The following is a 24,195-nucleotide window of genomic DNA, read 5'->3' on the forward strand; positions in this document are numbered from 1 at the left end:
GTTTTTATCTTAGACCACTAATTCTTAAGTTTCAGTGTGCCTAAGAATTACTTAGGGGATGAACAAAATGCAGATTCCTAAATTCTACCACCAGAGAGTATAAGAAACTCTTTCCAGGAGAGACTGGAAATGCAAAGCTTGAGATTTTTTTTTATTTGCATGAAAGTTGTCATTAAGGGAAGAAAAAAAATATACGTTGGAGTTTTCAAAAGCGTTTTCCTTTCTCTTATGACAGTTTTTGCATGCTTGTACTTTTACACATTTTTATTGGATCTTGGAGTAAGCCTGTCCCTCACATAAGCAGGAAGTTGTCATTGGATGACCTCATTGTCAATCATCTGGATCAAGTGCAGGAAGCTGGTGGCCTCAGCAAGGACAGGTTGTTACTAAGTTGTGGGCTTTATTGAAAAAACAAAAACAAAAACAAAACACAACATAAAACTTTCTGAGGGATGTAACTGTTTGAGTTCTAAAGCTTTCAAGCCACAGCTTTATAAAGAGAAACTGAATTACTTGGGGTTTGGCAAGAACCAGAGTCTTTGGCTAAGAATTCCCCCAAATAGCAGGTTTGCACTAGGGAGCAGGAATCTGCATTTGTACACATCATTTATTATTTGATCCTTGTGCACACTTTCAGAAACACTCCAGAAAAATCTCATTATGTGAAATGGTTCTTCAATTTTCAGTTACCTCTTTTTTTTTACTTAGTAAGTACTGTAGTAATTTTCAAACTACTCCTGAGTCTTATGAATCCACAGAGGTGTCTCTTGAACCACCTACCAGAACCCAGCAAAGAATCTAAAGAATCTAAAGGTTCTTTGTACCTTGATCCCACATCAGAGCATCTGAGCTTTTATGTATAGAGTCATTTATAAAGGGGTAGCACATAAGAGTTCATCTGAAAAAAAGAGTGCCACTGTTAACAGGAAAACAAAACACCACTGTGAGCAGTAACCACTTGAAAGTCTCTGGACCAAATAGGTTCATTGTAAAGCTCTCTGTGTCAGGCTCCACCTGCCCTTCTGCCTGGTCTTTCCAGCTTCCTGGAACTTTCTGTAGGCCTCCCCTGCACACCTGCTGGTGCCATAGCCAATCCTGTCTGGGACAGGAAGGTTCTCAACTGCCTCAGCACCACCCTCCGGTATGCCTTAGATTCCATGGTGCTGCCTGCAATGGTGCCTGGGCCCTGCTGTCACTAGCAGGTTGCTGTGGCCCCCACTGACAGGCTTGAGTGGGTGCCCAGTTTCCTGGGGAGAGGCAGTAAGGCTTAAGAAAGAGGAAAGGCTTTGAAGTCAGACAGACTTAAGAGTCTAGCGATGACTCTGCCATTTCTTAATTCTTTGATCTTAAGCAAACTGTCTCATGTCTCAAGGTCTGCTTTTCAAGTGTAAGCATAAGAGCATTCACCTTTCAGGGTTGTTATGAGATTCAATTAAATATGTAAAGAGCCTAGCACAGTGCCTGGTATTAGAAGACGCTCAGTGAGCTTCCTTTGAGTTGCAGCTTAAGGCTTGTGCTACCAACGTGTCCGTGGTGCTTGATGTAACTTCACTAGACATTCCAGAATTCCCAGGAGTTTCATATTTAGTTTCAGTTGGAATTTGAAGTTATTTGGAGGTAAAACATATTTAATATGATGGCATTTACTAAAGTATAAAATATTTGACAAATGTCTCATCATAAAAGATCAGGAGGAAAAAAATTCACCAAGAGCCAGGAAGGTTTGAGCAATATAATGGAGAAGTTCGGGGGAATCAGACATCAAGTAGGAGCGTCTTGTCTCTCCTGGGTTTGTAAAAACCTTCGCCGAAATTAGTATCAATTTTTACCCTAGATATAAAACATGTAGTGCCAATAATAATACATCATTTCAGTTTGAATTCACTGTATTAACTCCTTATAAGGAATTCTGTAGTAGTATTAGACTTGCAGATTCAAATTGCAAGGCGACCTACTTAACTGCTATTATTAGCTTCTGAATTCTCTTGACTGCTTAGATGGCTAGGCGTTAGGTTAACCTTTTCACACACAGATTTCATTTAAACACCAACAACTCTGTGTCTTAGGTACTAATGCCATTCTCCTTTTGCAGAGGCGGACACGGAGGTCCACAGGTAAAGAGCTTGGCAGGGTAACAAAGCTAGTGAGTGGCAGGGGTGACGCTCAAACCCTGGTTGTTGGACTCCAGACCCACAGTGAACATTCGTGGACCCGCAGCGGTTCAGTTCCTTTCAGTCAAGGCTTAATCAGGAAATGAAAAGCAGAGCTCTTCTTAATCCAGCAATGCCCCCCACCCCCCATCTCTTTTTTCTCCGGTTCATCCATTTTCTCAATTAGCAACAATTCAACTGTCAATGATCAGGCATTTGAGAAATCAAAGAAAGGCAAAATTATCATTAATTGATTTCGAAGCGGGGGGGGGGGGGGGGGGAGGGGGAGGGGGACGAGTTCTTACATTTCCAAGACTGAGATCATTTCCCTCAACGTAAACATGGTACCCGTCAGTACTGAATGCTTGCACCAAGTGCATGACACGTATTGTTGCCTGGAACACACAGGTCATCCCGTGAGATGTCGTCACCCCCATGGAGCCGACGCATAGACATTTTGAATTACTTTAATGTGGTCACTTGGTCAGCAAGCGGTGGAGCCAGGAATCCAGCCCTGATAAATCTGATTCTGAAGTTTGTGCTCTTAACGTCTATACCACGTTGTCTTCAGTTTTTGGAAGGAATTTTCATTTCTCATTCACTTTTATCTTCATTAGATACTAAGTATCTTGAAACCTCACTTTTTTCTTTCCATTTCCTTTCACTTTCCTACAGAGTGCATTTCAAAGTGGTCTACACGGCAGGGGCTCTGAGTGACTCCTAAGAGACAAAGCGGGGAAGGGAGGCGCATTTATGACCTGAAAAAAATGCCAGTAGCCACATTTGTTTTGTCCTGCTGATTCTTGTGGACAAACCCTCACCTATGGAGGAATCTCATAAATCTTGAAAGATGTGTGATTAGATCTTCACTGGGTGTGTAGTTTATCAGTCCACTTTTGTACCTTCCTGGTAAATGTGCATTGATTTACATGACTATCCCTGAGGGCAATGAATTACTGAGAAACACAGACGAAGTGGAGTTTCTCTGAGTGGAAGTACACCAGGCTCTGATCCACAGGATCTTGTTTACCCTTCTTTCTAAACATTCATCAGCTGAATGGCAGTGCATTTGCTTTCTGCTATACAGATGTTAATGTCTTGTCTCTGCATTCTTTGAATTTTTATTATCCTTGTAAAAAAAGACAAGGCAACAAGGCCAACTGCATAACCCAATTTCCTTCTAAGCTTTCTTTCTGAAAACTCGCCTCTTCTTGAGCTCCTATTTACAGTTATTGGTTGCAGTTCATTCAGTGATTCATTTTTTTTTTTTAAGTCCACAAATACCTATAGAGTCCTGGGCACCGGGGTAGACCCGAGCTAAAAACACAGATATGGTTTTCACCTTCATAAAACTTACAGCTCGGGGTGCGTGGGTGGCTCAGTCAGTTAAGTACCAATGCTTGGTTGCAGCTCAGATCAGGATCTCATGGTTCCTGAGTTTGAGACCCGCGTGGGGCTCTGCGCTGGTGGCACAGAGCCTACTTGAGATTCTCTCCCCCTCTGCCTCTCCCCCACTCATGCTTGTGCGCAGTCTCTCTCTCTCAAAATAAATAAATAAACTAAAAAAAAAAAAAAAAAGGCAAGAAAGAAAAAGAAACACGGACATTTTATAGTGTTAAAGAATAAAATTTCAACTGAGTAAATTTAAACATCGAATTGGGTTTATTAAGCAATTCATGAATTGGGCAGCATCCCAGCTAGCAAGCAGAGGGGAGCTCTGAAGAATTGTACAAAATGGAAGGTTTTTATAGGAAGGAGGATGGGGCAAGAGGTTATTAACAAAAGAAAAGGAAGGATTATTTCAGGCCAGGACGTCATCTTTTTGGGGAAGGGAGTAGGCAGGGTTTTTAATTATACTGATAACATCACTTATGCTGATAAGGAAATTTCAGATTTACTGTTAAAATGTCACATTCTCGGAATAGGTTGAAACTGTAACTAAGTCTTGGCTTGCTGTTTTGGGGGCCAAATGGCTCCATTTTGGACTTTTTTTCTTTCTTAACAATTGATATTATTTTCATAGTGTTGATTAGTAAAATTTATTAAGCCTTTCCATACAATCTCTCTCATTTAACGCTCAAAACAGCTCAGGAGGTAGAGATTACTGTCAGTGTATAAATGAGGAAAATGAGGTTTTCGGGGTAAATGATTCACTCAACTGACAGAGCCAGCAAGTGGCAGGTTTGGGATTTTAACCCAGTTCTTCGGCAGAAGAGTCCATTTGTCCTTTCTTAATGCTATGGCGACATCGCATTAGTTAGTGTTGCTTTGAACTGGTGCTCACATATTTACCTGACTTTTAAAATCTTTTCATCTCATTTATCTCTATTGCGCATTCATAGACCCCTTATGCATAATTATTGACACAACACTGAGAAGTCCTAGCTAGCCCCTTTAGCCAGTTGGATTATTCTCTATTTTCCATTCCCCAAACTCCTTCACTATAGCTCGTCACAGCACCTTCCTTTGGCCCATCAAAGTCGAGGACTTCTTGGATGGCAGTTATGCTTATGATTATCTGTGGAAAAGACTGAAATGTATGCTGAAAATTGTTTATGTTTTTAATGTGGTCATATAACAAAATTCTTGGGTGAACTTAACAGTGTGATAAATATGGTGGTCTACTTTCATTTCCATTTGACTTGTTTTTAAAATATTAGGCTTGTGCAACAGAAGAAGCCCTTATGCCATATGAGAGCAAGTTATATATGCTTTCTTGAGCCCTATGCAACAGAGAGGCAGAAGGAGGAAATAGATTGGCAGATGAGATCTAAACATTGTAAAGGTTCTCCTGAATCCTAATTTAACATGTCTAGAAGGTCCCCTTGTAGAGACTGTGTTAACATTAAAAAGATCTTTGCTAAAATAACAGTACAAATGTGTCTGAAAACTTACTAATGATTGTAACACACTTAGTAATATAAAAAAATGTTATACAACATACATTATACGAGGGCCCCTGTATGTTCTTACAATGGGGTTTGGTAACACCTGGATTAGAATGAAAATACAAATTTCTGCTGCCTTAAATGCTTTTTGAAGTAACATGAGTAAGTAATAATTAAAAAAATTAATTTCTCTTGAAGTCAAACTAACATAAGCCTGATTCAGAATATCCTTTGGCTTTTTGTAGTTCATGTGGAATAAATATTCTCTAATTGGGACTTGGCTTTTGAACCCGTTGGTAATAAGCAACTGTTTCATAATACTATAAATCTGTCACTCTAAATGATCTTGATTATCGTGAAAGTACACGGCATTTATTCAAAGCATATTTATTGTGCATCTACTATAGGCTGAAATATGAGGTTTTGATTGCATATAGTTTGGCTGCTGCCCCCACCCTCACCTTTCTATTAATCGAAAGCTATCTTGACTCTTTCTGCAGGATTAATGCTTAGAATGTCAGCAAATTCAACCCATCACCCCTCTGAATACATTCATCTTCCTACCAGGGTAAGTGCAATGTTCTTTTGGGTATTTATTTTATAACCTGTAACCTTGGTGAGCTCTCTTATTAGTTCTAATACTTTTTTTTTATCTGATTCCCTTAAGTTGCCTAAGTAGGCAACAATCATATCTTCTTCAGATTAAGATATATTTGGCTCCTTTTTTCCAAAATATGTATCTCTTAAATTCCATCATAGCATTAGGTAATAATATCGGTAATGGCCAACATTCTCTGCTTATTCTGTATTTTAATAGAAATGCTTTAGAATTTCACAATTAAAAGTAATATTGACTGTTTACAATGAAAGTCCTTCATCAAGTTAGAGAATTATCCACCTGGTCCCAGGAAACTAAAGGTTTTAAGCAGTAGTGGGTGTTGAATTTTATCAAAAATGTTTTGGCATCAGCTGTGTAAGGTATAACTTACAAAGATAACACTTAATCTTTGTTCTGAACCCACTAGCTGCGAATCTTGTGTGAAGGCCATTGTGATCATTGGGATGAAAGGAAATAAGGGCCTAGCCAGGCAGTTACCTGACCACCAGCTGCTGGAGAAGAATCTGAGTAGGAAACAAGTCCATTAATTCCATACGCACGGAGGGTTATATACTTGGTATGTGGTGCCGAAGAAAAATATAAGAATGGTATCTACTATATTGGAGATGCCAGTTTGAGCCACATGTGTATGAGGAAAGTATTATAGGAGTACTGTAGTTTTGAATAAAAAGGAGGTCGGTGAGCCAAAAAAAATGAAATCAAGCTGTAACAAGTCAGAAAAAGAAAAAGGAAAGGTGGTAACAAATGTGAAATCAACTTTTCTTAAACTGACCAGAGTAAATTGGAACGACCTTGTATAGAATTCAATAAACATTAGCTGTGGTTTATGAGAAAGGTATAGGTTGGAGAAAAAGGTCAGCAAACGATTTGAACAACAGCAGTACCTCAACCATTGAGAGTTAATGCACTTGCCAAGGGCCAGAGCCACCGAAGTGAGCAGAAAGCTCAAGGATGCGTTCCTCAAGAGGATAGAAACCTGAACATTTTTGAGGATAAGAAGCCAACAAAGAAAAATTTTGAGCAAACCAGATATAAGGAATTACTGGCGGAGAAAAATCTGCAGAGGTGGGCTAGTGGGAGGTTTGGAAATGAAGAGAGGGAATAGGACCAGGAGGAAGCAGATGTAGGAGTTAATTTAGGAAGGAGGATGAGTGTGTAAAAGTACATAGGAATATGCCCAAAATACATACATAGATATTTTCTGGAAGAGAAAAAGAAAAAAATGGCCTCAAGCTTCACAGTGACATAATAAGTGGGGTTCTCTGCTCTGAAGATGGAACTAGACATAGGACAAAAGAAAAACTGGGCAACAACTACAATGTGGAATTTTCCATAGTGTTAATGAAGGGTAAAAAGAATTTTTGAGCATTAATTAGGAGCCACTGTCTGAATCTATTAAGGGCTAAGAGGCTAGAGGATGAAGTTTACTCAGTGTGTGACTTTCTCTAGCTGTTTTCTAGGGCAGGGGTGATCTAGGGTTGAGGGCTGGCGTGAGGAGTAGGAAAGAGGTCCAAAGAGGCAAAGGGATCAGGAGTCATAGTTTCTCTAACATCAAAGGGCTGACCAAAGCCTCAAGCCAGGGTAGAAATTCAACCATAATCTAGTAGATTATTATAGATGATATGTATTCAGCCTTTGTGTGTACAAGTTAACAAGACAGTAATAGACATAATTACTTAAATCTTTAACTGCAGAGCCCCACTGTAGACACACATCAATAAGGTTGGCCCTTGAGCTACCTAATTTCAGCAGTAGAGCTTTTATTAACCACAGTTTATGTTTGAGTTGACTATGTCATGACATTGCCATATATATATATTTTATATATATAAATAAATATATAAATTTATATATATTATATATTATTATTTATATATATTTATATATAAATAAATAATAAATATAAATAAATATATAATATATATATAAATAAATATATATATAAAATATATATCTTGTCCCTGCCCAGTAAAGTAAAAGGAAAATTGAGCTAGTAATCAATAAGTGTAGATTTTTACTCTTATCTTAGCCACACAGCTGTGTAATTAGGGTAGACCGTATTATTATTTTGAATCTCAATTTCTCTATCTATTAAAGGGAGGGGATGGGGAGAGAGAGGGAGGATGGGGGAGAAAGAGGGAGGAAGGCAGGGTGAGAAGGAGGGAGATAGAAAGGGCGAGAGAGAGAGAGAGAGAGAGAGAGAGATTAAGGTAGATGTGTTTTAAAGATGTCCTCCTGGTTCCAACAGTTCATAACCATAAACCAATGAGTATTTTCTGTGGACTTAGAATGCCTTTAACATTCTTTTTGAATGAGATCCTTTTCTTCCTCATTAACTCTTCATGAAAATTGTCCAGCTTGTCTTCATTTTCCTCTTTATTTAAAAATGTTCACCTCTTCCTCCCCTCCCCACCCTCCTTCAACAACATAGGCTAAGAAACATTAAGGTCATGATTTCTCTAATAAAATTATTTATGCAATCTATTTCCTTTCTTTCTTCCTTTGTTTCCTCTTCTTATTAGGGTATCTTTTGACTATTTTTAAAAGATAAAGGTATCATTTTTATTACCATTATCATGATTATGGCATTGATGCTGCCACAATGCCTTATATGAAAATTATTTTTACTTCCAATATCTCAGGTAGCAAGGTTCCTGTTAGAGAGACTAGCAGAACTCTATGGAAACCTCAAAGTTAAGCTTTTATTTCAAGAGTCAGCCAATGAATGTTGCCATTCTTTAATTAACAGGAAAGAGGTGAATTGGTTCCAAGTTCTAATTAAAAACATGTAATGTTCTTGTACCAGAATGTTTATTAAGGAACCAATGATTGCTTGTTGACTTTATTATAATACATCAGGCAAATATTTTTATTGTCAGTGTTACTTAATAAATAAATTGATAACTACAGATATTTTCCTCAGTGTTTCTAAATGGAAAGATTCTCAAAGCATGTATGAAGACACAGACACAGAATTTAGTCCACCTAAAAGTGATTAGCTCAAACCCAATCAAAACAAGATCAAGGACTTCAAAGTGTTTCTTTAATTTTGCTTTAATTAATTTATATCCTATGTCATATCCTCCCCCTTCTGCAAAAAAAAAAAAAAAAAAAAAAAAAAAGACCACTCCACTAAACTCAAAGCAGCCTAATAAAGGTAATAAAATACAGCATGATAAAATAAATCTAAATGTTCATATGCTATACTGCAATATGTTAACAATCATTATCCAAGTGATGGGATAATCTTTAATTTTCTTACATATTGTCTATCTGTATTCCCTACATTTCTCAACAGTGAACACATATCAACAATATAAAAATAATACAAGTAATGCTAAAATAAAGGTACAGTAATTTAAAATGAAGTCAGGAGTACCTTAGTCAGTTGAGCATCTGACTCTTGATTTTGGCTCAGGTCATGACCCCAGAGTTGTAAGATCAAGCCCCATGTCGGGCTCTGTGCTGAGCATGGAGCCTGCTTAAGATTCTCTCTCTCTCTCTCTCTCTCTCTCTCTCTCTCTGCTCCTTTCCCCCACTCATACATACTCTCTCTAAAAATAATTTATGAAATAAAATAAAATAATAAAATCAAAAATCAAAATAAAGTCAAAAGTAAGATTAGTGCTTGAAATGCATGCTCTGACTTTAAATATGCTTGTTTGATGCCAGTCACGAATTTAACTGAGTTTTCTAGCATCCAATGCAAAAATGAAAACAGAACCAATTCTGTAATCTAAAGGGTTTCTGAGTTTAATTTTTTTTTAACGTTTATTTATTTTTGAGACAGAGAGAGACAGAGCATGAATAGTGGAGGGGCAGAGAGAGAGAGGGAGACACAGAATCTGAAACAGGCTCCAGGCTCTGAGCTGTCAGCCCAGAGCCCAACGCGGGGCTCGGCGGCGGGGCCCGGCGGCGGGGCTCCACGCGGGGCTCCACGCGGGGCTCGAACCCTTGGACTGCGAGATCGTGACCTGAGCTGAAGTCGGACGCTTAACCGACTGAGCCACCCAGGTGCCCCAAAGGTGTCTGAGTTTAAAAGCCATCTCTTTCTCAAGAGAGGCGCACATAATCCTGTTGTTGATACTTAAGAAATATCTCATACCTGGATTATACTATGTAGTGTGAGAAATCATAACTCAAACAGTATTCTAGAAACCACAGTGATGAGTTTAATGGAATGGTCCGTGTAGGTCTCAATTCAGACTAATGACATTTTACCAAAGAATAATTTGATGTAAGGCAATTGCCTAGGAGGTCAGCATGATGCCCAAAATGTATTGGGCATATCTGATAACATGTTCATTCCATACCGAGATTTTTGAGCACCTAGAGAAATGGATCTACTGAATATCCTCCAAGCAATTATACATAAATATTGTCTCATTCAAACTTTTATTTTTAATTTATTTTTTTGAAACATTTTAATTTATTTATTGTTTACTTTATATCCAAGTTAGTTAGAATATGGTACAATAATGATTTCAGGAATAGATTCCTTAATCCCCCTTATGCATTTAGACCATCCCCCCTCCCACAACCCCTCCAGCAACCCTCTGTTTGTTCTCTATATTTAAGAGTCTTTTATGTTTTGTCCCCCTCCCTGTTTTTATATTATTTTTGCTTCCCTTCCCTTATGTTCATCTGTTTTGTGTCTTACAGTCTTCAAATGAGTGAAGTCATATGATATTTGTCTTTCTCTGACTAATTTCACTTAGCATAATACCCTCCAAATGGCAAGTCGCAAATGGCAAGATTTCATCTTTTTGATTGCCGAGTAATACTCCATTGTATATATATACCACATCTTCTTTATCCATTCATCCATCGATGGACATTTGGGCTCTTTCCATACTTTGGCTATTGTCAATAGCTCTGCTATAAACATTGGGGTCTGTGTGCCCCTTTGAAACAGCACACCTGTATCCCTTAGATAAATACCTAGTAGTGCAATTGCGGGGTCGAAGGGTAGTTCTATTCTTAATTTTTTGAGGAACCTCCATAGTGTTTTCCAGAGTGGCTGCACCAGTTTGCATTCCCACCAGAAGTGCAAAAGAGATCCACTTTCTCTGCATCCTCACCAACATCTGTTGTTGCCTGAGTTGTTAACGTTAGCCATTCTACAGATGTGAGTGTTATCCTATTGTTTTGATTTGTATTTCCTTGATGATGAGTGATGTTGAGCATTAGTTCATGTATCAGTTGGCCATCTGGATATCTTCTTTGGAGAAGTGTCTATTCATGTCTTTCGCTCATTTCTTCACTGGATTATTTGTTTTCTGTGTGTTGAGTTTGATAAGTTCTTTACAGATTTTGGATGTTAACCCTTTATCTGATATGTCATTTGTAAAGATCTTCTCCCATTCTGTCAGTTGCCTTTTAGTTTTGCTGATTGTTTCCTTTGCTGTGCAGAAGATTTTTATCTTGATGAGGTCCCAATAGTTTATTTTTGCTTTTGTTTCCCTTGCCTCTGGAGACGTGTTGAGTAAGAAGTTGCTGCAGCCGAGGTCAAAGAGGTTTTTGCCTGCTTTCTCCTTGAGGATTTAGATGGCTTCCTGTCTTACATTTAGTTCTTTCATCCATTTTGAGTTTATTTTTGTGTATGGTGTAAGAAAGTGGTCCAGGTTCATTTTTCTGCATGTCACTGTCCAGTTTTCCCAGTACCACCTGCTGAAGAGACTGTCTTTATTTCATTGGATATTCTTTCCTGCTTTGTCAAAGATTAGTTGGCCATTCGTTTGTAGGTCCATTTCGGGGTTCTCTGTTCTGTTCCATTGGTCTGAGTGGCTGTTTTTGTGCCATATCATATAACTTTTTAAGTTTGAAAACAGGGGGTGTGATCCTTCCAGCTTTCTAATTCTTCCTCAAGATTTCTTTGGTTGACATAGGTAGGGTCTTTTGCAGTTCCATGTGAATTTTAGAATTATTTGTTCCAGTTCTGTGAAAAATGCCATTGAAATTTTGATAGGGATTGCATTGGACCTGTAGATTACTTTAGGTGATATGGACATTTTAACAGTATTAATATTCTCAATCCACAAGCACAGAATTCCTTTCCATTTATTTGTCCATATCCTTTAATTTCTTTCATAAGTGTCTTACAGTTTTCATCTCCTGGTTAAATTTATTCCTAGGTATTTTACTCTTTTTGATGAGGTTTTGAATGGTATTATTCTCTTGATTTTGGTTTCTGGTAGTTCATTATTAATATATAGAAATGCAACAATTTTGGGGGTGCCTGGATGGCTCAGTTGGTTGAGCATCAGACTCTTGGCTCAGGTCATGATCCCAGGATCATGGGATGAAATTCCAAATCAGGCTCCACAATCTCTTTCTCTCCTTCTGCCCCTTTCCTCTGTCTCTCTCTTAAAAAAAAGAACTGCAACAATTTTGTGTACTGATTTTTATATCCTGCAACCTTACTAAATTCATTTATGTGTTCTAATAGTTTGTTGTTGTTTTTTTGGTGGAGTCTTTAGCCTTTAGGGGAAATTGGTCTATAGTTCTCCTTTTTAGTGGGGTCTCTGTCTGGTATTGGAATCAAGGTAATGCTTTCATAGAAAGAGTTTGGAAGTTTTCCTTCCATTTCTATATTTTGGAACACCTTGAAGAGAATAGGTGTTAACTATCCCTTAAATGTTTGGTAGAATTCCCCTGGAAAGCTTTCTTGCCCTATACTCTTGTTTTTTGGGAAATTTTTGATTACTAATTCGATTTCCTGACTGGTTATGGGTCGGTTCAAATTTTCTATTTCTTCCTGTTTCAGTTTTGGTAGTGTATATGTTTCTAGGAATTTGTCCATTTCTTCCAGATTGCCCATTTTACTGGCACAATATTGGCATTTTATTGGCATAATTATGGCATAATTGCTCATAATATTCTCTTATTCTTGTTTTTATTTCTGCTGTGTTGATTGTGATCTCTCCTCTTTCATTCTTGAGTTTATTTGGATCCTTTCCTTTTTCTTTTTGATCAAACTGGCTAGTGGTTTATCAATTTTGTTAATTCTTTCAAAGAACCAGCTTCTGGTTTCATTGATATGTTCAACTGTTTTTTCGGTTTCGATAGCATTAATTTCTGCTCTAATCTTTATTATTTCCTGTCTTTGGCTGGTTTGGGGTTTTATTTGCTATTCTTTTTCCAGCTCCTTAAGGCGTAAGGTTAGGCTGTATATCTGAGATCTTTCTTCCTTCTTTAGGAAGGCCTGGATTGCTATATACTTTCCTCTTATGACTGCCTTTGCTGCATACCGGAGGTTTTGGGCTGTGGTGTTATCATTTTCATTGGCTTCAATATACTTTTTAATTTCCTCTTTGACTTCTTGGTTAGCCCATTCATTCTTCACTAGGATGTTCTTCAGTCTCCAAGTATTTGTTACCTTCCAAATTTTTTCTTGTGGTTGATTTTGAGTTTCATAGCACTGTGGTCTGAAAATATGCACGGTATGATCTCGATCTTTTTGTACTTACTTAGAGCTGATTTTTGTCCCAGTATATGTTCTATTCTGGAGAACGTTCCATGTGCACTAGAGAAGAATGTATATTCCACTGCTTTAGGATGAAATGTTCTGAATATATCTGGTAAGTCCATCTGGTCCAGTGTGTCATTCAAAGCCATTGTTTCCTTGTTGATGTTTTGATTAGATGATCTGTCCATTGCTATGAGTGGGGTGTTGAAGTCTCCTACTATTATGGTATTACTATCAATGAATTTCTTTATGTTTATGATGAATTTATTTACATATTTGGGTTCTGCCACATTTGGCGCATAAATGTTTACAATTGTTAGGTCTTCTTGGTGGATAGACCCCTCAATTATGATGTAATACCCTTCTGCATCTCTTGATACAGTCTTTATTTTAAAGTCTAGATTGTCTGATATAAGTATGGCTACCGTGGCTTTCTTTTGTTGACCATTAGAATGATAGAGGGTTTTCCATCCCCTTATTCTCAATCTGAAGGTGTCTTTAGGTCTAAAGTGGGTCTCTTGTAAACAGCATATAGATGGATCTTGTTTTCCTATCCATTCTGTTACCCTATGTCTTTTGATTGGAACATTGAGTCCACTGATGTTTAGAGTGAGTACTGAAAGATATGAATTTATTGCCATTATGATGGTTGTATAGTTGGAGTTTCTGGTGGTGTTCTCTGGTCCTTTCTAATCTTTGTTGCTTTTGATATATGTATGTATATATATATTCATCTTTTCTCCCCTCAGAGAGTCCCCCTTAAAATTTCTTACAGGGATGGTTTAGTGGTCCCAAACTCCTTTAATTTTTGTTTGTCTGGGAAACTTTTTATCTCTCCTTCTATTTTGAATGACAGCCTTGCTGGATGAAGAATTCTTGGCTGCATATTTTTCTGATTCAGCACATTGAATATATCCTGCCACTCCTTTCTGGCCTGCCAAGTTTCTGTGGATAGGTCCTGCTGCAAACCTGGTCTGTCTTCCCTTGTAGGTTAGGGACTTTTTCCTCCTTGCTGCTTTCATGATTCTCTCCTTGCCTGAGTATTTTGTGAATTTGACTATGATATGCCTTGTTGATGGTCAGTTTTTGTTGAATCTAATGGGGGTCCTCTGTGCTTCCTGGATTTTGATGTCTGTGTCTTTCCCCAGGTTAGGAAAGTTTTCTGCTATGATTTGCTCACATAACCCTTCTACCCCTATTTCTCTCTCTTCATCTTCTGGGACCCCTGTTATTCTGATGTTATTCCTTTTTAATGCATCACTAAGTTCTCTTATTTTTATTTCAGGCTCTTTTGCCTTAGTCTCCCTCTTTTTTTTCTGCTTTATTATTCCCCATAGGTTTGTCCTCTATATCGCTGATTTGCTGCTCTGCCTCATCCATCCTTGCTGTCATGGCATCTATTAGAGATTTCAGCTCAGTTACAACATTTTTTATTTCATCCTGACTAGCTTTTACTTCTTTTATCTCTGCAGAAAGGGATTCTAATCTTTTTTCAACCCCAGCTAGTATTCTTATTATCGTGATTCTAAATTCTGGTTCAGACATCTTGCTTGTATCTGTGTTGATTAATTCTCTGGTTGTCATTTCTTCCTGCTCTTTTTTGGTGAATTCCTTAGTTTCGTCATTTTGAAGGAAGAAACAGAATTAATAAAGTAAAAAAAAACCCTTAAAATTAAAAAGTTAAAAATAACATAAAGAAATCAAATTAAGGATGCTAGAGCCTAGGTGTTTTTTGGTCTGGTTGTTGAAAGAAGTTTGATAGATTAGATAAAAAAGGGAAAGATAAGAAGAGAAAAAATAGACAAAAGAAAAAAGTGGGGGAAAGGAAAACATTTGAAAATTTGAAAAAATGGATACAATAAAATAGAATAAAATGAAATGATGAAAGTAAAATAGAATTGAAAATATGTACAAAAAAGTAAAAAATACAGTAGAAAAAAATTGAAAATCTTTTTTATTTTTTATTTTTATTTTTTTTAAATTGTTTTTTTTTCAACGTTTATTTATTTTTGGGACAGAGAGAGACAGAGCATGAACGGGGGAGGGGCAGAGAGAGAGGGAGACACAGAATCGGAAACAGGCTCCAGGCTCTGAGCCATCAGCCCAGAGCCTGACGCGGGGCTTGAACTCCCGGACCGCGAGATTGTGACCTGGCTGAAGTCGGACGCTTAACCGACTGCGTCACCCAGGCGCCCCGAAAATCTTTTTAATAAAAATGGAAAATAAAAATATTTTTTTCTCTTTTGTATTCAAGAATAAGAAAAAAAAAAGGAAAAAAATGAATAAAAGGACCAGCGAACAGAATGAAGTATGATTGAAATTACATCTGGTTTCCCAAAGAAGTCAAGCTATAAAGCACTTTATAGTCTGTAAACTAAGCAGGTGGAGAGACTTGTGTTTGTCAAGAGTGCAATTGGCCCAGTTGGGTGGGGTTTAGTGTAACGGCTCCGTTCTCCACTTAGAGGCACTGCTTAGCTTACTGGGGTGGATTGCTGTGGCGTGTCTAGGCATGTATGTGCATGTGTGGGAGGGGTGAAAATGGTGTCACCCAGCTACCCAGTCTCAAGTATGGGAACTCTGTGCTTTCCACAACCAGCAATCAGGCATCCCTCCTTTGTCTCTGGCTTCTTTCCACCCCTGCTTCTTGTCTGTGACCAAGCCATCAGGTGCCAGGTGGCACCTCCCTCCTGAGTTTTATCTCAAATGGGGCTGCGTTTCTCACCCCCTCACTTCTGAAGGACTGTGGTTTTGATCTGCTCAGGTCCTCTAGGGGAGAGTCTCACTGAGCAATGGCCGGGTGCCCGCCCACCCCCAGGAACGTTTACAAGACCACACTGATGCCAATTCCCACACTGATGCCAATGGTCTGGGTGGTAGCCCACCCCAGGAAAAGTTCACGTGATCTTGTAGCAGCAGTGTTTCAGGGTTTATGGAAAATCACAACACACATCTGGCACCAGACTTCACCCTTAACATCCTTGTTCCAACACCAGCGAATATGGTTGTTCTCCAGAGTCCATTGGGACCTTTGCCTGTGTGGTGGCTGCACAGCCTCTACCAGATGTCCTCCCAGCAGGAGAACCGCCTCTCCCCATGTGGCCCGAGGACCCACTCTCTGCTCCTGGGGATTCGCCCTTCCCACCAGAGCACCACCAGGTACCAAGCTACGGAGCCTCAGACTCTGTGCTCCCCCTATTTATAGAGTCTTAATGGAATTTAAACACTCTCCCTTATCCTTTCTCCCTTTTTTATTCAGTCCCTGCAGCTGATTCCACTTTTTCACCTTCTCTCCAGCTGCTTTTGGGGGAGGTGCTTTTCCTGTACTCTCCCCCCATGTCTCTGTCCTCTTTCCACAAGCAAAAACAGCTCCCTGCCCTCCATGTCTTCTCTCTCCCCCAGTTCATGCTGCATACCTGCCAAGTTCTCTGGTTCAGGTTGTGAAGATTGTTGTGTTAATCCTCCAATCAGTTTTCTAGATGTGCAAGATGGTTTAGTGTTGATTTGGCTGTATTTCAGCAATGAGAGACGCAAAAAAAAACTTTCATGCTTTTCCACCATCTTGGCCCCTCCCCCCTCATTCAAAATTTTAAATAAGCAATAATTAATTTGTTATTATCTCTCCTGGAAAGCCTTGAGAATGGAATAATCTGATGATATTAGTTAATACATAGACATGTTTCCTTTAATAAAGTAGTGGGAAAATGAATACCCTTTTATAAAAATTTAAGGTTTTAACAAGGACAAATGCATGGATAGATGGAGATCCCATCTCTCTCAGAGGCTGTCAGCAAAAAAACACTGTGAAAGAACCAATGCTCTCCTTAGAAAGTGAATTTGGATTTATTTTAACACCATTAAATGCGGGTTTAACTCTCTTTTAAATGTGTGAAGTTAAAAACTGAGTTTAAATATGTTATTTTTAAAAATCTAAACTTGATATGTTACCTTCATCCAGCTTCCCCTAATGTTAGCATCTTATATAACTCGAGTACATTTGTCAAAGCTAAAAAATTAATCTTGTTACAATACTGTTAATTAAACTACAGACTTGATTTATATTTCACCTGTTTTTTCCACTTATGTTCTTTTTCTGTTTCAACTGTATTACATGTAGCCAAAATGCCACCTTACTGTCCTCTAATCTGTGACAGTTCCTCAGTCTTTCCTTGTTCCTTATTTATTGAGAATTTTGAAGAATAGTGGTCAGATATTTTGTAGAAGGCCCCTTGATTCTGGTTTGGTTTGATGTTTCCTTATGATTAGACTGGAATTATGGACTTGGGGGAGACATGCTGAGGAGGTGAGGGACCTTTTCATTATATCATACCATATTGGATACATATTATTAACATGATTTATCACTGATGATGGTACCATTGATTTCTTGGTTAAGGTGGTATTTGTCATGGCTCTCTACTCTGAAGTTATTATTTTTCCTTTCATATTCTATTCTTTGGAAGTGAGTCACTAAGTTCAATGAACACTCAAGCAGGGGAGAATTAAGCTCTGCCTCCTGAAGAGGGGAAGAACTATATATATATATATATATATATATATATATATATATATATCTTAGAATTCTTGTCTATGGAAGATTTGTCTCTTCTCCGGTATTTATTTCTTATTCAGTCATTTATTTCCCTTAGTATGGGCACATGGATATTTGTTTAATTCTTCGAGTGTTAATCCAATGCTATAGCTCTTTATTTTGTTGCTCAGATTGTTGCAGTTTTGGCCATTGGGAGCTCTGTTGGGTTGGTTCCTGTGTCCTTTTGACATATGTCCATCTTTTTTCCTTTCCTTTTTCTTTTGTTCTTTTATTTTTAAATCCCTTTCTTTCTGGCACTACAAGATACTCCAGGTTCATCTTTCTTTTCCCTGCCCCAGCCCAAGAATTAGCCACATCTCCAAGGAGCCTTGTTAACGAACTTATTTTTTATTCATGAACTCAGAAACTTAAAATAAGCCTTATTTTCACTTAAGTGTCTGAAAGCTGAGGCAAATATGCAGATGGTCCATCTTATGCATATGGATCTTCCCTTGATCATTTAACTTTTACAGTGTCAGAAATCATATCTGACATGCAATTGAAGAACTTGCCAGTTATCAGAAAGCTTATTTTTATGGTTTTATCCAGATGAATGCCATCTACACAAGGTCTGAAAAGGTGAATATTATTCCTGTTCAGTCAGATCTTTAGTGACCAGGAATAATTTAATTAAATTCTGCTCTAAGCAATAATGCAATGGCAATTTGTGTTTTCGAATATAGTAGAGATTAGTGTACATTTCTTAGCTTGCACTTTCTAAATATATTTCCTAGTTTATATGGCCTGAAATATGTTACCAACATTGTTGAGCTCTGGACAGCTGGCCAGAGCTAAATGCAAGCTATTCTCCCCTATGAGCCATATGTTCTGGGAATCACATTGCTGATGGATTTAAACCCTTTGCTGTGATCAGGAAGAAAGTAGGTGTGTCTAAAATATTCTACACAGAATCCAGGCACGACCAGGGAGAGACACAATTTATTGCCACTTCTCTGGTCTTATGAATGCAGAAAGGACAGAAAGTAGATTGTCAATGTGGAAAAAGACTACAGTAGAGATTGAATTTTCAGGAGATCACATTTTTAAAAATGTTTCATTGTTTAATTCATTTCTTTTCAAAAAATATTTTTGCAACCTTCCTAGATAAGTTCAATTTCCTTCACTAACCCCCACATTGAAATACCTCACAGCACAATATCCTAATATTGAAAAGTTAGGAAAAAAACCTCTTTCTTAATAACCTTATAGTCTCCATGATGCAATGTTCATTTGATTTACTGCTTCAATATGTTCTCTTTAATGATAAGTTGCTTTGGTAATGGTCAAAAATCAGTAGTTGTATTGTCATGTTCCTTAATTTTAATGGCCTATATATTACTAGGAGACAGAAAGAAGACATATACTACAGTAAAAAAATGTTGGGGAAAGAACTAATTCATGCTTATGTTTGGACATGGAGAACCAGTCTGGCCTTATAAAATGAATTTATCAAAACCTTTGTTTCAACACTCTTGCTTTTACATTATTGAAAGAAATTTCTGATAATCTCATTTCCTGAATAGTCTGAATGGGCCACACTGGTCAAGTTTCCATTCTGCCCCATCATTCACAATATCTTTTGCTCCATGGAAGCCAGCAAAACAGAAGAAGAAAGAAAGGTAGGTCCTCACAATAATGTTAATTATATAACCAGGTTTTATGCTATCACAAAATGCCTTCTTATGCGCCATCTCTTTTGATACTCTTAATAAGTTTTACCTAGACATTGATTCAGGTAAATCACTGAAGCTCTGATTCAGAGCTCCTTGGGCGTCATTTCAAATACTGAAGTGCTATTTACTAATGGCAGGACCAGAGCTCCAAATAAGGATGGATGGATCTCAGGGTCTTCTTTACACACCCAAGTAGCCTAAGGATTTCCAGAGAAGATAGCTCTCCCTTAACCCACAATGCCTTTAGAAAGTGCATTTAGCCAGAGACACCAGAAAATAAAAGGTACACAAATACAGTGAAGGGATTAGTGGGATGGCATCAACTTCATTGGAGAACTGGAAAATACGAATGGCCTAATCATAAGGATATAAAAGATCATATTTGCTGTTCCTGTTTCCAGTTTTATTGACTTGGTGAACAGCCCAAGGAGAGATACGGTAGATAGGCCATGAAGGGGGCTATGGTGACAGAGATCCTTTGAAGTAGCCAAGAACACCGAAATTCCCCCATTCCAATAGCACCAACTGCAGCCAAAGATACACTTGGTATGACTGAAGTACCAGGTTCCAAAGTTAGGAAGAGCCTCAGACATTCCCTTATTTTATAAATGTGAAACAAAGTTGAGAACTTGTCCAACTCCACTCAGACAGATGGTTTCTCCTACTTTGAAAACCTCCACAAAAGTGTAGTGGAACCCTCTCCTCCATACCCCTTTCCGTGTTCATCATTGTTAACTATCATGATATTTCTCCCAAGGTTTAGCTTGAATCTCTCAGGCTGAATTTTATGCTCTTTCCCTTGAGAAAAATGATAAAATAAAATATATATACTCTTTTTTGTGAATCTTCTTATCTCAATGGAACATTCTTCAATTGTAGATATGATTGGGGAGAATCTTCTTTTTAAGACTGACAAAAAAAAAAAATCTGATTCATACCTACCTCATTAACCCATCTTTTTCAAGCAAGTCCTCTTTCCCCTTCTTCACTGGAGCTTTGTTTTTCACAATAGACTGTTCTCTTATGCTAATACTTTTGTCTTAAAATGTTAAGCATGAATGCCACTTCATTTAGACAGACTTCTGTCAATAAAACTTACATGAAATGTAGCAAAAATACCTAGATTTTTATTTTTCATAGCTTTGCAGATTATTGCTCTGCCGCATGGCAACATTCACTGCATGGAACAATGACAATTAAGACTCTACCGGGGAAAAGCACCATTGCAAAGTTCTTCTTGAAACCACATCAGCATAAGGAGTTCTTGGCAAAGACTTAGTATCTGTGGATAATGATAGAATGCAATTGTCATGAAAAGCTAACCTTAACCTAAGTTAAATTTCTCTCACCAGGAATGTGTAAACTAATAGATACTGATGTTAGTTTACATGTTAATCCAAATTTAGCGTGGAAATAAGGAGATTTTTTTCACTCTAGAATCGGCCAAGTTATAGAATATGTTTTAAAGAAAGTGGATATTTGGTAAGCATTAGCACATTTAGTTGGTAAGCATTAGCATATCTAGTACAGAGAAGACATGCCTAGGACACCTACATGCAGGAGGGAGGCATCCAGTAAAGGTGTGGTGCTCAAGTTGACTTATAACAAGGAGAATTAAATAGCCTACAGTTACCGATTACTGAATATCCAAAAATGGCCATTAGCTCCTTGGATGTCCTTTATCCAAACTCATGGCTATTGGGAACAGCTTCCTGTTGGCTAAAATAATGACTTTGGAACATTGTGGGTATTACTTCCCTCTTTGTCATTTTCCTTCCAGCTAGAGCTCATTATCTGGTATTATGCAGCTGATGCTAGTTTGAGGCCCAAGATGATGGGATGAGACGTTTTGGCAACTTTAGTAATGAGGGCAGATTCCCTAGGTGCTGCCACTGTTTCATACTGCTGTATTTGGAGAAGTCCTTGCATGTCATCTAACTCATCTCTTCTTTCACATAAGAAACTCTGGCATAGGCAGATTGAGTTACTTGCTCAGGACACCTAGCTTATTAATGACAGAGCTTCAAAAAAAACAAAAAAACAAAAAACAAAAAACCACCACCACCACCACCAACAAACCCCAAAAAACAACCCAGGTATCCTGACTTTCATGCTGGTGCTATCCAACTGTAGTTCACGAAACTACCTCTTGATCCTCTAAGTGAGAGGTGAGAGGAACTTCTAGTTCAAAGTCATGGAAGCACCATGTAAAACTCAGTGTATTGTAACCAGAAACACTGTAGGGCAGGGGGTGGAGTAGGATCTGGATCTCATAATGAATGAGTGCAAAAGCACTAGGGAGGGCTCCCTGGGAGATCCCATGGAGAGGAGGGCAGGGGAAGAATAGGAAAACGCCTGGGGCTTGAGGAACATTCTACTATTTTTTGTTCTTTGCTTGTTTTATTTCTTTGTTGTTGTGTAGTCTCACCCCTTTACATTAGAAGCCAACCAAACCTCAACTAAGGCCTTCAGTGTTTAAATTTCAGTGCCTTAAGCAACAACAATAAACACCCTTCCATTTATTCAATGATACGGGTCAGAAAGTATGTTAAACCCTTTAACTGCCTTAGACAATTTAATCACCATAAATTTCTGGGCATGCAGAAGGTATCATCTTTGTTGTTATCCTCCGGCTGTACTTCCAACTTTCCATATGCCTTTCCAGAGCTTCATATCTAGATTCTGTCTCTGGGCAGCAACTGGACTGAGTTTGGGCTCTTCATTCTGGCTGCACTATGGTCGGTCAGACTAAGGAGCTATCTCCCCTAATACTTGACTCCATGCAGGCTCCAGAAACCTTTCACTGGTCTGGCCTCCTGAAGGTAATTACTGGCCCTAGAATTAGAGCGTCTACTGCGAAGCTCCTTCCTGAGAGCCGGGAAAACCCACTGGCCCTTGTTATCCTCTGTGTAAATGTGATTTAATGTCATTTTTTTTTCAACTGAGAAATTCCATGTTAATTCAAAGTTAGTCATGTAATATGATAGTACAAACCTCACTAGGCTAGAGCTGCCATCCTAGGCTTGAGGTCCCCTTGAGTGCCACGCTGGTTATTTACCCAAAGTTCACATACTCCATGCTAATTTACCTCTGTGACTTTGCACTTGCTATTTAGAACACTTTTCTTCCTTCATCTATCTGGAAGTGTTGAACTCTGTCTTTCAAGCTCAGCTAAAACGTCTGTTCTGTTGACTTCCCCAATCACTCTGGGTTTGTTTGTTTGTTTGTTTTTTTTCCCCACTGTGGGGAGACTGTATTTGTACAGAAAGAAAAGAAATTGTGAAAATGGAGTTCTAAAGTTGTCAGGAACCTTAAAGGTCAATTAATCAAGCTTCTAATTTTACAGGGTAAAAGATCAGGGAAATATAGGAGTGGTAAGAAGACCAATGAATAAAGACTTTTCGATACAGAACAGAAATTGTGACTTAAGTTGCCTCATTTCTAATCCAGGGTCTCTTCAACATGTAGGTTGTAGCCACATTAAATTCTAGAATTTAACATTCTCGACAGAGGAGATGCATTTGGCTGACTGCCTCGTCACTGTTCTGTGATTACAGTGTGCAGGGCAGTAACTTCTCTCAAAAAGGAGGTTGAGATGAGCATTTCACTTTGTGTTTCTGACCACAGGCACATTAATGGAGCACCCTGAATGTCAGATTAATATTATCAGAAAGGGGCAGCATAATCTGCCTGCTCAGGAATCTGTGCAGCTTTGAAGAATGAGGGGAAAGAAACAAGGACCAATGAGGATAGATCATTGAATAAGAAAGACCATGACAAACTGATTGTGTGAATTAATGCACAAAGGAAAGATCTCCAGTATACCAGTTCCTTTATGACTGGCAGGTAAATGTCTACCTGTTGGTAGGAAAATATTCACTGGACAGTAGAGTGACCAGTACTATTTGAGAAAATGAAAAGCTATTGAAAAGGAATAATAGAATCAAACAGGCAGTGAGAAGTTCAGAGAACTCTTCAACAAAAGGAAAGCAAGCAACTTTCTAATGACAACCTATCCTAAATGTAGCTGTATATCCAGAGGGGGGGGAAAAAAAGATTGAGAACAAATTCTCCAACAATTGAATTTATGGTAATGGAATGTAAGCACATCAGCTCACTAGGACAGAGGACTCAACAAATAATAAAGTAGGGGAAAAAATAACTTTGCCCTTCAGAAATACATTTTTTAACTTTAGGTAGCAAGAGTGGAGAGATTTCTTGATGCAAAATGCCTGAAGTCCTGCTATTGCATTAGCCTTTATGGTTGGGAATTGGACGATTCACCAGAAGCACCGAGGGATCAAAGCAGAAGGTGAATGCCCCGAGTCTGAGAGAGCGTCGGACGCATGAGGAGAAGCAAAGGCAAGTTTTCTGTGAATGCCAAGTGCACGTTCCCCTGGGTAGAAGGGAGGACAGCTGTTAGGTTGCTCCCTGATGGAGTTAATCTTGACAAGCTTTTTGGCAGTTGTTTCATCTTTATGATACCATAAGATAAAAATAGTAATCTCTGTTAGAGCTTTACGGTTTTTTAAATGCTTCAAATTACATGACTTTTAATAGCCTATGCTCACAATCACCCTGGGAGTTAATGCATTTTTATTGTCTGGGCTGATCTGGGACAAGTCACAGTCCCCTCCACTTTGTTCCTAGCCATCACCACTTCGTGTGATCCTGACCCTATTGTTCCCTCCATTAAGGCCTGACTTGTCTCTGACCCTTGCCTCTGACTCCCATTTACTGGTCTGCCTTTGCTCTTTGAACTTTTCAAAATGCTCATGGGTGCACAGCCAGACTCCAAGTCCTCCAAAT

At 38.4% G+C, this 24,195-nt stretch overlaps 1 long non-coding RNA gene across 1 annotated transcript in view; it reads left to right on the plus strand.

The window, feature by feature from the left end:
- LOC123610847 overlaps positions 1 to 23,742 on the plus strand; it is a 187,870-nt gene extending 164,128 nt beyond the window's left edge. The window contains exons 2-3 of the long non-coding RNA XR_006718315.1: positions 5,539 to 5,606; positions 23,583 to 23,742. This is a non-coding gene — a long non-coding RNA (uncharacterized LOC123610847). The remainder of the gene's footprint in view (positions 1 to 5,538; positions 5,607 to 23,582) is intronic.
- Positions 23,743 to 24,195: the final 453 nt, after the last annotated feature.

The sequence above is a fragment of the Leopardus geoffroyi genome, chromosome C2 (assembly GCF_018350155.1).
Source record: "Leopardus geoffroyi isolate Oge1 chromosome C2, O.geoffroyi_Oge1_pat1.0, whole genome shotgun sequence".
Classification (NCBI taxonomy): Eukaryota; Metazoa; Chordata; class Mammalia; order Carnivora; family Felidae; genus Leopardus; species Leopardus geoffroyi.